Source organism: Lycorma delicatula, chromosome 4, assembly GCF_047948215.1.
Source record: "Lycorma delicatula isolate Av1 chromosome 4, ASM4794821v1, whole genome shotgun sequence".
In the NCBI taxonomy this organism is placed as follows: domain Eukaryota; kingdom Metazoa; phylum Arthropoda; class Insecta; order Hemiptera; family Fulgoridae; genus Lycorma; species Lycorma delicatula.
Window position 1 is genome coordinate 115,191,888 of NC_134458.1, and position 14,240 is coordinate 115,206,127.

A 14,240-nucleotide genomic window follows, 5' to 3' on the forward strand; every position below is an offset into this window, starting at 1 on the left:
TTTCTTTGTCATTGTGAGTTGAACGAAGATCGTGTACGTCATCACTCACATACCACAGGACGGTTTCTTGGTGCATGTCATAACGAGTGCAATTTAAATTGTAAACGCACCGAGCATATTCCAGTACTTTTTCATAACCTCCGCGATTACGATAGCCATCACATAGTTCAAGCTTTGGGAAAATATAAGGACGATGTAAAAATAAACTGTATTGCCAACACGTCCGAGCGATTACAGTCACTGTCCGTCGGTCCATTGAGGTTCTTGGACTCTTTACAATTTCTTTCGTCGTCCCTCGAAAAACTTGTAGAAAATCTAGTAAAAGATTGTCAAGACAAAGACACTGTATTTAAACGTCTCACGAACTGTTACCCGCTACCCGAGAAAAGAGATTGTCTAATCTGTAAAGGCGTTTACCCGTTCGAGTACATGGCCCATATAAACAAGTTTTTCGAAACCCAACTTCCATCGCAGATGGCATTCTACAGTACGCTAAGAAGAGAGAATGGATAGTGTACATCATGCTTTCCTTCGGCTTGCCACAGGCGCGTTTAGATCTAGTCCTGTCGCAAGCTTACTTGTAGACTGTGGTGAAGCATCACTTTGGGATAGACGAGACCAGCTTTTATTATCGTATTTTGCTCGTCTCAGAGGACAACCAAATCACCCGGCTCTTGAGTCAGTCTTTAGAAATCCTAATCTAGGAAAGTATGAGGACCATCCACGTCGTACTGCACCGGTAGGTATCCGTACCTGGCGTCTGCTGCAGCATATAAATGTTGACAAACCGTCATTCTTTCCTATATATCCTTGCTCATATCCTCCGTGGAGAATAAACCTTATAAATCTTAATTTTGACCTGACCACATACAATAAAAAATCAACACCATCTATTGTCTTTCAGCAAATGTTTCAGTGTGTTCTCTCCAAGATGAAACCAGACGCGGTTGTATACACTGATGGATCGAAACAAAACGATACAGTTGGGTGTGCATTTGTTGTTAATGAGAGAACTTATATGTTTGGTCTACCCGGTATTACGAGTGTGTTTACCGCTGAACTATACGCTATAAATAAGGCTCTAAACATCATTAACCCTAAATATAGAAAAATTCTTATTTGCAGTGACTCGTGTAGTGCTCTCCAAGCCTTAAAAAACTTTTATTCCAAACATCCTATCGTCATTGAAATTTACAACGCAATCGCTGAGTTGAATAATCGCAACACAGAATTAAGTTTTTGCTGGGTCCCTAGCCACGTACGGATTCCAGGTAATGAACATGCTGATTCCGCTGCCAAAGAAGCATGTAACCAGCCTCCTTTCACCACCCGAGTTGCTACTTCTGATTTCATTAACTATGTAAAACAATTATTAAGAACAAGGTAGCAAGGTGATTGGACAGCTACCGTTGATAATAAACTCCGTCAGATTAAAGATTCTGTATTACCATGGAACTCCTCATACAGAAAACCCCGGCATGAGGAAGTAGTTCTCTGTCGATTGCGGATAGGACACACGAGAGTCACACATGAGTACCTGTTTACTAGAGGACAACCACCTCTATGCGCAAGATGCTACTGCCACGTGACTGTGCGCCACATACTCGTGGACTGCATATGTTATGCGGCATTGCGTCGTAAATTTAAACTACCTAGTAAGATCCGTGGTATCTTGCGTGATGATAAGGAGGTTTTAAACTGGATGTTTATGTTTTTACGTAGTATAGGGTTAATACAAAAAATTTAATACTGTTGCTTATATTTTTTAATACTTTTAGTTTTTAAATAAGTTTATTTTTTTTTATTATATATTTTTTTTTCTCTGAATGTTTGATATTTTTATCCGATTAGGAGCCTTTTACACTCCTTATCGGAATTTGTTAAATTTTATAAGTTATTTTTTTAATATTTTAAAGACTGACTGTGATATTAGTTTTAAGTATTATCTCTTTTTTTAGTTTTAAGTTTTATTTAGTTTTAATACGATAGTTTTTAACGTAGTTTTAAGTTACATGTTAGTGTTCTTGTTATCCGAGAATGGGCCTTTTACACCCATTCCGGATTTTGCTTACTGTGATATTAGTTTTAAGTTTTAATTACTTTTACTTTTACTTTTATTTATTTATTTTCCGGGCGATGATAACGATCAATCGTTTTTCGCCTTAAAAAAAAAAAAAAAAAAAAAAAGAAGAGAGAACATAACGGACGATGATTACGTCCACGCTCAAAACGTGTGGGAAACGTTTGACTGCAATACGTTAGGCGATTACCACGATCTTTACCTTGTTAGCGACGTACTATTGTTGGCAGACGTGTTTGAAAACTTTCGGAATACGTCTATGCAATATTACGGTTTGGACCCCTGTCACTTTTACTCCACCCCCCATTTCACGTGGAATGCCATGTTAAAATTTACCCGTCAAAAATTGGAACTGTTGACCGACATAGATATGCATCTGTTTGTTGAAAAAGGTACACGAGGCGGTGTAGCCATGATTTCAAACAGATACGCCAAGGCGAACAATCCAAACATTCCAGATCAGTATGACCCATCCGAACCCTCATCCTGGGTTCAATATTACGATTGCAACAACCTTTGCGGGACAGCCATGGTTGAGCCCTCACCACACGCTAATTTTAGGTGGTTGAGCACTGCAGAGATTGATAATCTCGATATTAACAACGTTGACGAATGTGGTGAAAGGGCTACATCTTGGAAGTGGATCTTGAGTATTCACAAGAATTGCATGATCGTCACAAGGATTACCCTCTCGCACCAGAACGATTAGTACCAACCGATGATATGTTGTCCCCCTATTCGAAGGACATAAAGAGATGTCCCGTAAAGAAATTAATGACAACATTGTACGACAAACAAAAATACGTTTTACATTACAGAAACCTAAACACACTCGACTAGGACTGAAAGTGAAAAACGTTCACAGAGTTCTGGAATTCTCCCAATCGCCTTGGTTGAAACCCTACATCGAATTCAATACTGAAAAGCGTGCACAAGCACGAAACAGTTTTGAAAAGGACTTTCTTAAGTTGATGAACAATGCGATATACGGCAAATCCTTGGAAAACGTTCGAAACAGAATAGACTTCTAACTGATCACTAACGAACGTAAACTGGATAAGGTGAATGCAAAACCGACAGTTAAGGCTTGCTTGGTACATATAACAAGGATGTCGTCGGGGTAAGTCTGAAGAAAACGTAGATATTCCTCAATCGTCCGGTCTATATCGGATTTACCGTATTGGACATTAGCAAAATGATCATGTACGAATTCCACTATGACTACATGGTGGAAAAGTACGGTCATAATATAAATCTTCTACTGACCGATACGGACAGTCTGATGTATCATATCGTGACCGATAACTTTTACAACGATATTCTTCACGATATCGATCGGTTCGATACTTCAGATTACCCTCGCGATCACGCATGTTTTAGTAATACTAATAAGAAACGACTTGGTAAATTCAAAGACGAAATGAATGGAAAAGCTCTTCGTGAATTTGTCGGTCTTTGTGCTAAGATGTATATCATTCTTGACTTTAATAAGAAAGAGAAGAATGTAGCAAAGGGTATTCCTAGAGTATCCATTGCAAAGGATCTTAGACACGATCTGTACAAAAAAAGTCTTTTTAATGATTCCGTTACGTACACTAGCGCGTACGGAATCATAAGCACTTTGCACAATATATTTTCTGTTAACAAGTCAAAGAAATCACTTTCGCCTTACGACGATAAACGTTACATATTAGAAAATAAAATCAACACAGTTCCATATGGGCATTACAGTATAAACAAAGAGTAACGTAAACACCCACCCAACAATGACGATAACACTCCGCAAAAGAGACCAAGAACCGTAAACGAAGTGCTCATAGCCCACGGTCAGGACTATTGTAGTCCAAGAACCGTAAACGAAACCCTAGTAGCCCACAACATGACTATTGTTAATTTTTTTATCATGCGGATATATATTGCCTTTCTTTTATTTAAAAAATCATTATGTAATAAATTATTGTAAGTGAAAAAAAATTATATGTAAAAAAATATGAAATAAAGTATATATCTAATAATATAAATGACTTTTTTTTAAAAAACCCTACAAAAAATTATAATTACTTACATCAATTACTATCGTCTCCCTCTAATGTGGCGGTAGCCACATACATCATGTCGACAGACGGGACAAATTCTGCTGTACCTTGCTAATTTTCGCACACAGTCTTCGCAGTATCGATTACTGCAAACCAACAACTCGACAGTTACCGATTCTGTTAAACAGATTGGACATCTGTCGGTTGATGAGTTTCCATCATTGACCTCAACAGACTGGCTTGAATTAGCGTCGACCTGTTGTAGAATTCTATTTAGAGTTCTACAATGAGGTCGACGTGGTGTCGAACTAACATCCACGTCTGTGACCTCCGGACGACGACACACTCGAACACGTCGACGTCGACATTGATGTCCACGACGAACACGATGATTGGTACTACTACTCTGCCCATTATCACCATCGATAATTTCGTGTATTATTTGTAATTCATTATCTGGTAATGGCGATGGAGTGGCTGATTGTCATTGTTATTGCTGTTGTTATCATCGGTGTTGTTCGGATTGAAATCCGTTGCGGACCCATCGGATTCTGCATCTTCTTCTTGATGGTTAGATGGTGATGGTGATGATGGTGGTGGAGCATCTTGGTTGAAACGAAAAACTAATCGCATTGCCCCTCGTCTCGCCCTCAATATCCCATTCATAAAGTCATTCGACGCGTGTTCGACTTCAGTGTGGTCATACATATTTCTCAATATGCGATCCTTAATCTCCATTAAGTCTCGAAATGTGCTCATCAACTCATTTATCTCATGCTGTATTGTATAGTATGCCATTGTGAACACTTCTTCAATATGTAATGTTGACATGTAAAATGTTGAAGTCAGAATGATACATATATATATACCTTAAGAAATATTAAGTTAACTGCAATCTTATCAATTTAGTTTATGTACTGTTTTTTATTGCAGTGTGAGTGATAACAAGTACGCGGTTACCAATTAATTTTATTAAAAAACAGTTTTAACTGCAGTGTGAGCGATAACAACTATGCGGTTTTGATAAAACTTCTTATAACAAATAAATGTAATTATTATCATCAAGAAGGAGAGAGAGAGAGAGAGAGACATACTGCATTTCATAAAAAAGAAATAATTATTGCACATAATAATAAAAAAAATATTAAAATAAACTAAATTTAAAGAAATAATTATTAAATAAATTAAATTTTATACATATTATCAGCGGAAGTTGCATTTAGATAAAAATAATTGGAAAATGAAACAGTTTGCATACGATAATTTAATCGCGGTTATAAAGTCAACTCTGTATAAATTTTATTTTCGAAACTTGCATTCCGATAAAAATAGGTGTAGATAGATAAAAGTTAATTTTTATATTAATTTTTTAAGAGATAAAAAATAATATTCGAAACTTTATTCATTCTTGCGTTAACACTCAATCATAATGGAACATTCTTCTTATGATAGAGTACATACATTTTACAGGGTTACTAGAAACGGCAACCCCCCTGATCCTATCTATGAATGGGTTCAGGTATGATATGGTCATACCATGGTCAGATATGACCATTGTCGAATACGCTTGTGGAAGTGGGAAGAGACGGAAAATTTATATGTCGAACATACACGGCGTATGCCATCTTGACCGTTTTTCGGTTAATTTTGTAAAATGTAAAACGACGCTTTATGTAAACCGGCCCTTTTCAGGGCCACCCTAAACCCCCCGAATCGATCACACATTAAATCTTTAACCGATCTACACATGTGCAGATCGATTAATGATTTATCATTGTTATCGATACGGCCGGTGCCAAGGACGGTATATAAGAGTGGTGAGGCGGGTAAAAAAAAGAAAATCCTAAAAAAGAAATAAAGATCCTTTTTCTTCCTATTCCTATCCAAACACACGAAATACGGTCAGTATAACAATGAACGTCAAGGCGTCAATAGCTAAAGAGCTCCATCGTCAGGCGCGTCGAAACTACCCTACAAGACGCGTTAAACTTAAGAATATTTCTGACCTTTTTCAAGCCGACCTTGTGGAAATGGTCCGTACGATAAATCAAACAAAGGCTATCGATACATATTGACGATGATAAATTGTTTTCTAAACTAGCATTTGCCGTACCGATTAAAACCAAAACCGGTACGGAGATCGCTAAGGCTCTCAAACCCTTATTGGATAAACACAAGATGCGTCATTTTTAAACCGATTTGGGTAAAGGGTTTTACAATCCGTCGGTTAAACGACTATTACGTTCGTACAATATAAATCACTATTCCACACATTCGGATAAAAAAGCATCGATAGTCGAACGATTTAATAGAACGCTGAAAACGATCATGTGGAGAAAATTTTCCGAGCAAGGAACTTACAAGTGGTTAGAATTACTACCGAAATTGATCGCAAAATACAACACCAGTCACGCACTATCGGAATGAAACCGAAAGATGTAAACAAGTGAAACCAAGCCGCTGTTTTACGGCGATTGAATACGGTACTCTATCGAAAGCCTACTTTATCGAAATTCAATGTCGGCGATCGAGTGCGTATAAGCAAATTTAAAAAGACATTCGCCAAAGGATATTTACCGAATTGGACGAACGAAATATTTATCGTACATAAGGTACACGATAATACACGACCGTGTACTTACACGCTGATTGATATTCGCGGTGAGGTGGTGAGCGGTAAATTTTACGCTGAAGACCTAACTAAAACTAACGTTACAAATAATGTGTATTTAGTCGAGAAAGTCTTATGAAGAAAATGCGATAAGCTATTTGTAAAGTGGCAAGGGTTCGACGGAAAAAACAACAGTTAGATACATAAGGAGGATTTGGTGCGGTGAACTGATCAGTCACACACATGAGGTTGGAACGACAACAGGCTGGTAATATTACGCTTGAAAACTTCGTCGAATATCCAGCGGCCGGGTGTGGAGAGGGTAAAGGGACTCGTCATGGTCCTCTTCTACCGAATACAATCAGATTAATTATCTGCGGACCGTCTAATTACGGAAAAACAAATGTTCTATTCAACTTGTTGTTCTCCCCGGACGATTTAAGGTTCAAAAATATTTACGTGTTTTCGAAATCGCTGTACCAATCAAAATATAAGTTTCTAGAACAAGTCTCAGTATCCCGGAGATAGGATATTTTTCATACTCTGAAAACGATCATGTGATGGCGCCCGACGAAGCGGAACCGAACTCGATAATGATTTTCAACGATGTAGCTTGCGACAAGCTACATAATATTCGCAAGTACTTTGCGATGGGACGACTTAACAACATCGACAGCTTTTATTTGACACAGACATATACCAGTGCCGGGAAGCACCTTGCACGGGACAACGCAAATCTCCTTCTTATATTCAAACAAGACGATCTCAACTTACGTCACATATATCAAGATTATGTAAATATCGATATGAAATTCGATCGGTTTAAAAGTCTGTGCGGTGTTGCATAGAGAAAACGTCACGGATTTTTGGTTGTGGATAAAGAGAGCGATATCCACGGCGGACGATATAGAGTAGGCTTCGATGTTTTTGTAAAAGAGATCAGTTGATAACAGGTAACAATGACAAGCATACACACCTACGAGGATGGTATACCGTACGCTAACGCGATACGTTTTAGACAAAAACCACAAAACTTGAGTTCCAAATATTTTAGCGACCGTCAGAAGTTTTGCGGCAACTACGTCTGTCGTAAAGTGAACTACTGTGGAAATAAAGACCGGCCATGCTGGCGACGTGTAAAAAGAATGAATCCTGACTATCCGTTGGTCGTTCTGTTGATGATTACTAGCGAAGGCAAGATTTTCAATAAGCGTATATGGTTAAAATTTTTAGAATAATGCGACAAGTACGAGATGCCTATCGAACTGGTGATCTACGATAAAAACATGTTCAACACAACGGTCCGACACGGATGGAACTTTATTTCAAGATTTAGACCATCTCCGCTCGTGTACAAAAAGCCTTTATTGAAACCTCGAAACCGTCATGCATCTATGGTCTACACAAACGTTTACATGCATATGTTGGAATAACGGAGTCATCTAGAAGGAGCGAGATGCTGTATAGTGACCACGAACGAACTATTCCGATCAGATCGCCCAAAACGTTGTATCGCTTAGCGTTATCATACGGTAGAAAATGTTTTGTGGACACGGCTTACGGAGTACAATTTACGGACGACGTACCGGAAACATTACCGATAAGATGAGGAGGATTACCGTTCGACATCGTGAACAACAGGGCGCAGGCGCTCTTTTCCGACTAGTTTCTAAACGAAGCGCTACCTACATTGCCATTATACGCCGATGCGTTCGGATTGAGGTACAACGAACGACGCGAACTGTTTGAAATCCAAAACGAAGATCTGCTGCGAATATGCAGGCGCGAAACCGGACGAATTTTGGTTGTTGGATAGCTGTTTGTTGCATTTACATTCGGAAGGCGATCGTCATCCGATCAGACGACTTTCCACACGGTACTTGACAAAGGCCCCGCAACACGATCACTCAACGGTTCTGGAAATCCTACTGTGGGTTGGAAATGTAAAACGAGCCGTCGTCTTTAAAGACACAAGCACAAAACTGTTGATACCGTCTATCGATCTTGGTGTGACGCAATGTTACCCCGAATTGTGCAATACCAATCTCCGCCCGGTGATAATGAATGTTTCGTTAATCGATGTTATACGTTTCCTACGCAGAACCAAAAAACATGCAGTGTTCTTTATATCGGTGGAACTGGGATGGTGATGTGACCGACTGTTTTCCGATCATTCGTAACCACGATGTCGAACAAGAACGAGGTCGATATGCCATCGTCGTCGTCTGCGAAGTTCGTAATGGAAATCGATAGAATACGAGATTCGATTAAACGAAAACATCGCGCTATTACGCAAGGAATAATGCAATCGGAACAAGTTATGGAAAAGCATTTTAAGCCTATTGTCGATCCGCTTCGCGAACTTAATCAATCGTTTAAACAAAAGTACGATGTTAAAAAAGAGGATACAAAGGGTGTCTGAAAAGGAAGAGGTGGAAGAGACACCGACCATTATGAGACGACTTTTTAAAACACCACCATCCGAAAAACAGTTCGTCAAACCTGTAGACCCATCGACACCGAAATCGTTGGGTTTTCGTGCAAAATATTTCTTGGATTTAGCTGTAACGGATAAGGTAAAATAGACAACGTATACGGAGTGAAAAACATTGACGATCAATGGATAATCGGAACAAAACAACTCGAGTTCAAAGGAAATAAAATAGTTATCGACAACAAGACGTATAGCGGTTCTAAAGGTTTATATCAATTGATTTTTTTGAATGAACCTGTAGATTATACAACCAAAGATTTAAATAATTATAAGAAAATATTAGAAACTACTGAGGCGCATAGAAGTCAAAATACCGGTTGCATAATTTCAGTCGATCGTTAAAGTACAAGAATATTATCAAAAGACTGTTCCCTCGTTCGCTTCTTTCGTCGGAAAGCGGTCAATACGACGAAAGTCCAATAACCGGATCGGGTCTGTTGATGAGAGCGAAGAAAACGATTAGACCGGATTACGTTTACTGGGACTATCCGAATAAACTGTGCGATAGACTGCGACTTTTATTGGCTTCGAAGCGTGCGGGTCATACCGGTCATAATAACGAGATAGTTTCGATCATAGAAGAACTGCAAGTAGGCGGATACATAAAGGAGGGTAGTACAGGGAACTTTTTATTTTAAACAGTCTGAAGATGAGCATCGACAAGTTCGGACGTTATCGCGTTGGGAGTGCAACTGCCCAACCACCGCCAACTCGGATTGTCGAAACGTTTGACAAAACCGCAGATGGAGATTTCGATAACAAACAAAAAAACGTTTGTGCAACGTCGGATCACCTGTTGAAGATGACGATGGTACAACATTTGGTTACGTTAAGAAAATGTTCGTAAAGCAAAGCGAATTGAATAATAAATACTTACCGACAGTTTCACCGATGGACAACAACGCACCTACCTCCTGGGTGGTGTGGAAATGCGACCATTTATTTTTTTACATTTATTTATTTATTTTTTTGTTCGGAGTAATTTTTATAGTATCCAACTTAATTTTTAGTTTATGTTTTAAATCATTTGTACGAGTGTTTTGTAGGCCTACTGGGGAGAGATTTCACTCTAAAAAAAATCTCAACGCACAACGGTTGAGGTAGCAACCGTGGTGCGTTGAGATTTTTGGGTGGTGTGGAAATGCAACAACACTCTAAACCCCCATACAGTAATGTAAGACTATTTTTTAGAAATAAAATTTAGTCGATCGACATTACTGGATGAAGGTTACAAGGTCTGCAGTGTATTCCGACGTCAGATTCACCATATGTTGTCGAATTACACTCGCGATTGGTGAGGAGAGTGTTTAACACATAAATGCATTTCATAACTTTTTTTCTTTTACAGAACCAGACACAACTGGATTTAACCGGTTACAACAACAACAACAACAACAACAACAACAACAACAACAACACACACACACACACACACACACACACACACACACACACACACACACACACACACACACACATTTAAATTAGTGACTCGATAATTATCAAAAAAACTTTCCTTATCGCATCCACTATTATTAAAAACGACGATCCAGTTCGCACCTACGCACTAACGGCTAGTGCGCATGCGCTGATTCGAATTCCAACGCTGCGATTGGTCAATCGGACAACTTTAGACCTCGTCGGACCCACAATTCTTCAGTCGAGCGCCGCATCTCGCACCGTAAACACCCTGCGTCACTCCGCTGACGCACGCATGCAAACACACACAAACACACCGCCTCCCGGTGCACCATCTACGACGAGAACCTCTCGAGCGGCGACGCCTCCCGACACCGTCGCCTGGACGACCAGGATCATCCTCGAAGTACGTCTCACCTCACCTCCCGGTGCACGAGCCACAACGAAGACCTCAAGCGGGGCGGGCGACGCCTCCTGGTGCAACGATTACGACGGCTCGGATCTCCCTCGAGGAACGTCCACGTCGAGGCGACGACGACGATAAGGTTCTCGTCGCGGAGATTGTGGGCGCGGCCTCCCGGTGCACGATTTACGACGACCAGGATCATCCTCGAGGAACGTCCCAAAAAAAAAACATGTTGGAAAGACTGCGGGCTACGGCGCTACCGACGTCACAATCCAAGATGGCCGACCACCGCCATCTTGCCCGCCATTTTCCAAGATGGCGGACGGCCGCAATCTTGGATGTAGTCATTTCCGTTGGCCGTATGCCCATTTCCGTAGTACTGCTTTTGGCTGATGTATTTGAAAATTTTCGGAAAAAAAAATGATTGACGCAAACAATTTGGATCCTTGTCATTATATATCGGCTCCACATTTATCATGGTTTGCAGCACTCAAGGCGACAAAAGTACAATTGGAACTTGTTACAGACCCCAATATGTATTTGTTTTTTGAAAAAGGTATTCGTGGTGGGATTTCGATGATTCCCAACCGTTATGCGCTGGCTACCGATCCCAATATAGACAACTATGATGAAAATAAACCGATGAAATTTATTAAATATTACGCTGTCTGATCTCGTTATGGAAAATGTGTAATGGAACCGTTGCCAGTAGATGGATTCAGTTGGTGTAATGAAAATGAACTCGAATATTTGTTTACAAATGTGCAAAATGTAAAAGACGATGAGGAAATTTGTTTTATATCGGAAGTTGATTTAACATATCCTCAACACTTTCACGAAACACATAGAGATTATCCACTTGCACCAGAGAGAAAATCCATTGCCAATAATATGCTATGAAAAACGAGCACCGTGAAAAAACTATTGTGCACTTTGCAAGAAACATAAATACGTCTTACATTATAGAACGTTAAAATTGTATCTTTAACAGGGAATGGTGATGACGAAAATACACAGAGCCGTCAGTTTTAGGCAATTACAGTGGTTGAAAAATTACATTTTGAAAAACGTTAATGCATGGTGCAGCACATAAGATCCGATTGAAAAAAAGTCTATAAATTATTAATCAACAGTGTTTATGGTAAAACTATTGAAAATGTAAGAAAGCGAATCGACATGCGATTAATCAACAATAAATTAAAATTTAAAAAATTAAACGCCAGCCTGAGAGTAAAACATTATTACATTTATGGAAACGATGTGGTCTATTACAATATATATTTTTTTTCAACACTATTGAAAAAAAAAATAAACAAACCCATATATGTAGGTTTAACAGTTCTACAATGTAGGATTTGGCAAAGCTAATCATGTACGATTCCCATTATAACCTAGTTATGCTCATGAAAACATAAAACTGCTAATGACAGATTCGTTATTATACTCAATAGTGCCAACAAAACAGGAACATTTTGATACCCCAAAACGATTGAATCAAAAAGATGGAAATATTTACGGTTCGAGTATAGGACGTTTAAAAGATGAAATGGGTGGGAACCAATCTATGAATTTGTCGGGTTAAGAGCAAAAATGCATTCAATGATTTGGAAATATAGACAGGAGGCTTTAGAACAAAAAAAGACGGCCAAGGGAATTAAAAAAGATTCTCGTATATTAGATAAAGATTGCAATCTAAACGTTTTAAATCACGACTTTTTTTCCTGTTTTGCCTCCGGTAACGACCGTTTGGATAATACTTCAGAGAATGAATGAGGATGATATGTATGAGTGTAAATGAAGTGTAATAGTCTTGTACATTCTCAGTTCGACCATTCTTGAGATATGTGGTTAATTGAAACCCAACCACCAAAGAACACAGGTATCCATGATCTAGTATTCAAATCCGAGTAAAAATAACTGGCTTTACTAGGACTTGAACGCTGAAACTCTCGGCTTCCAAATCAGCTGATTTGGGAAGACGCGTTCACCACTAGACCAACCCGGTGGGTTAAATCACGACCTTTATAAAGACTGTTTATTCAATAGCAACATTTCGTATTCCACCTCGAAATTATTAAGTAGTTTCAACCACCAAATATTCTCAATTGATCAGTGTAAAAAAGCTATCTCTCCATATGACGACAAAAGATTAGTATTGGAAAACCTACATCATGGTAATTTTGACTATTGGTCGTCTTTCTCATACCCTTATATATTATATAAACGTCTTTAGAATTGTTAATTTCATTCAAATCTGACAGTGCAAGATCATTGAACCTTTGCGGTAAAAATATTTTTCCAAATCCTTCAACTGCAGCAATAATTGAATCACCGTTTTTTGTTTTTATAAACTCTACTTTCTGAATTTGATAACTCCTATTTTGCATCATTTCATTAATTTTTTTAATATTATTGCAACAATTGAAACTAATTCAATTTGTCAAAAATATTAGACATTTTTACTTGGTCTATATATAAAGTAAAATTATTTAAAATTAATATTTTATTGATGATGTAAAATTTTTTTTCTATTCACAGCCTCTGTAATTGAGTAATAATGCCAGTAAAAAGAGCAACACCAATAGTGAAACAATCGCCATTGTATATATATATATATAAATGAAAAAAATGAATTGAATAAAATATTACAAAACTACATCGCTCAAATCGATCCAAGAGTTGTACGTTTTATCAAAACCCAACCATTTTACATAAGCTTTGTCGCATTTTCGTCGTAATATTTCTCAGTTTGATAGAAATCTTTATGTTTGGTTTTTTGTAGTTCGTGTTGGTAAAAACGCCCTTTTATGACTTCGTTTCGGGAATCAATTAGTTCATAGGTAACAGGATTGTATTAAGTATGAACAGTGTGTATTTTAAATATTTCATTCGTCCAATTTGGTAGATAGCCCTTTTCAAATACGTTTTTATGTTTACTTATACGAACACTGTCGCCTACATTAAATTTAATTTTTACAAATTTTTTCTATCGTATTTTTTATTTAAATATGCCAAAACTTGCGCTTCGTTCGTCTTGTTTACATATTTGGGTTTAAATAATGTAGTCAAATGTATAGAATTATTGTATTCGTCTAAACGTGTTTGTAAAATATCAATCCATTTATAGTTGCCATATTCTGTAAATTTAGTCCACATTTTTGTTTTCAACGTTCTATTGAAACGTTCAATAATGA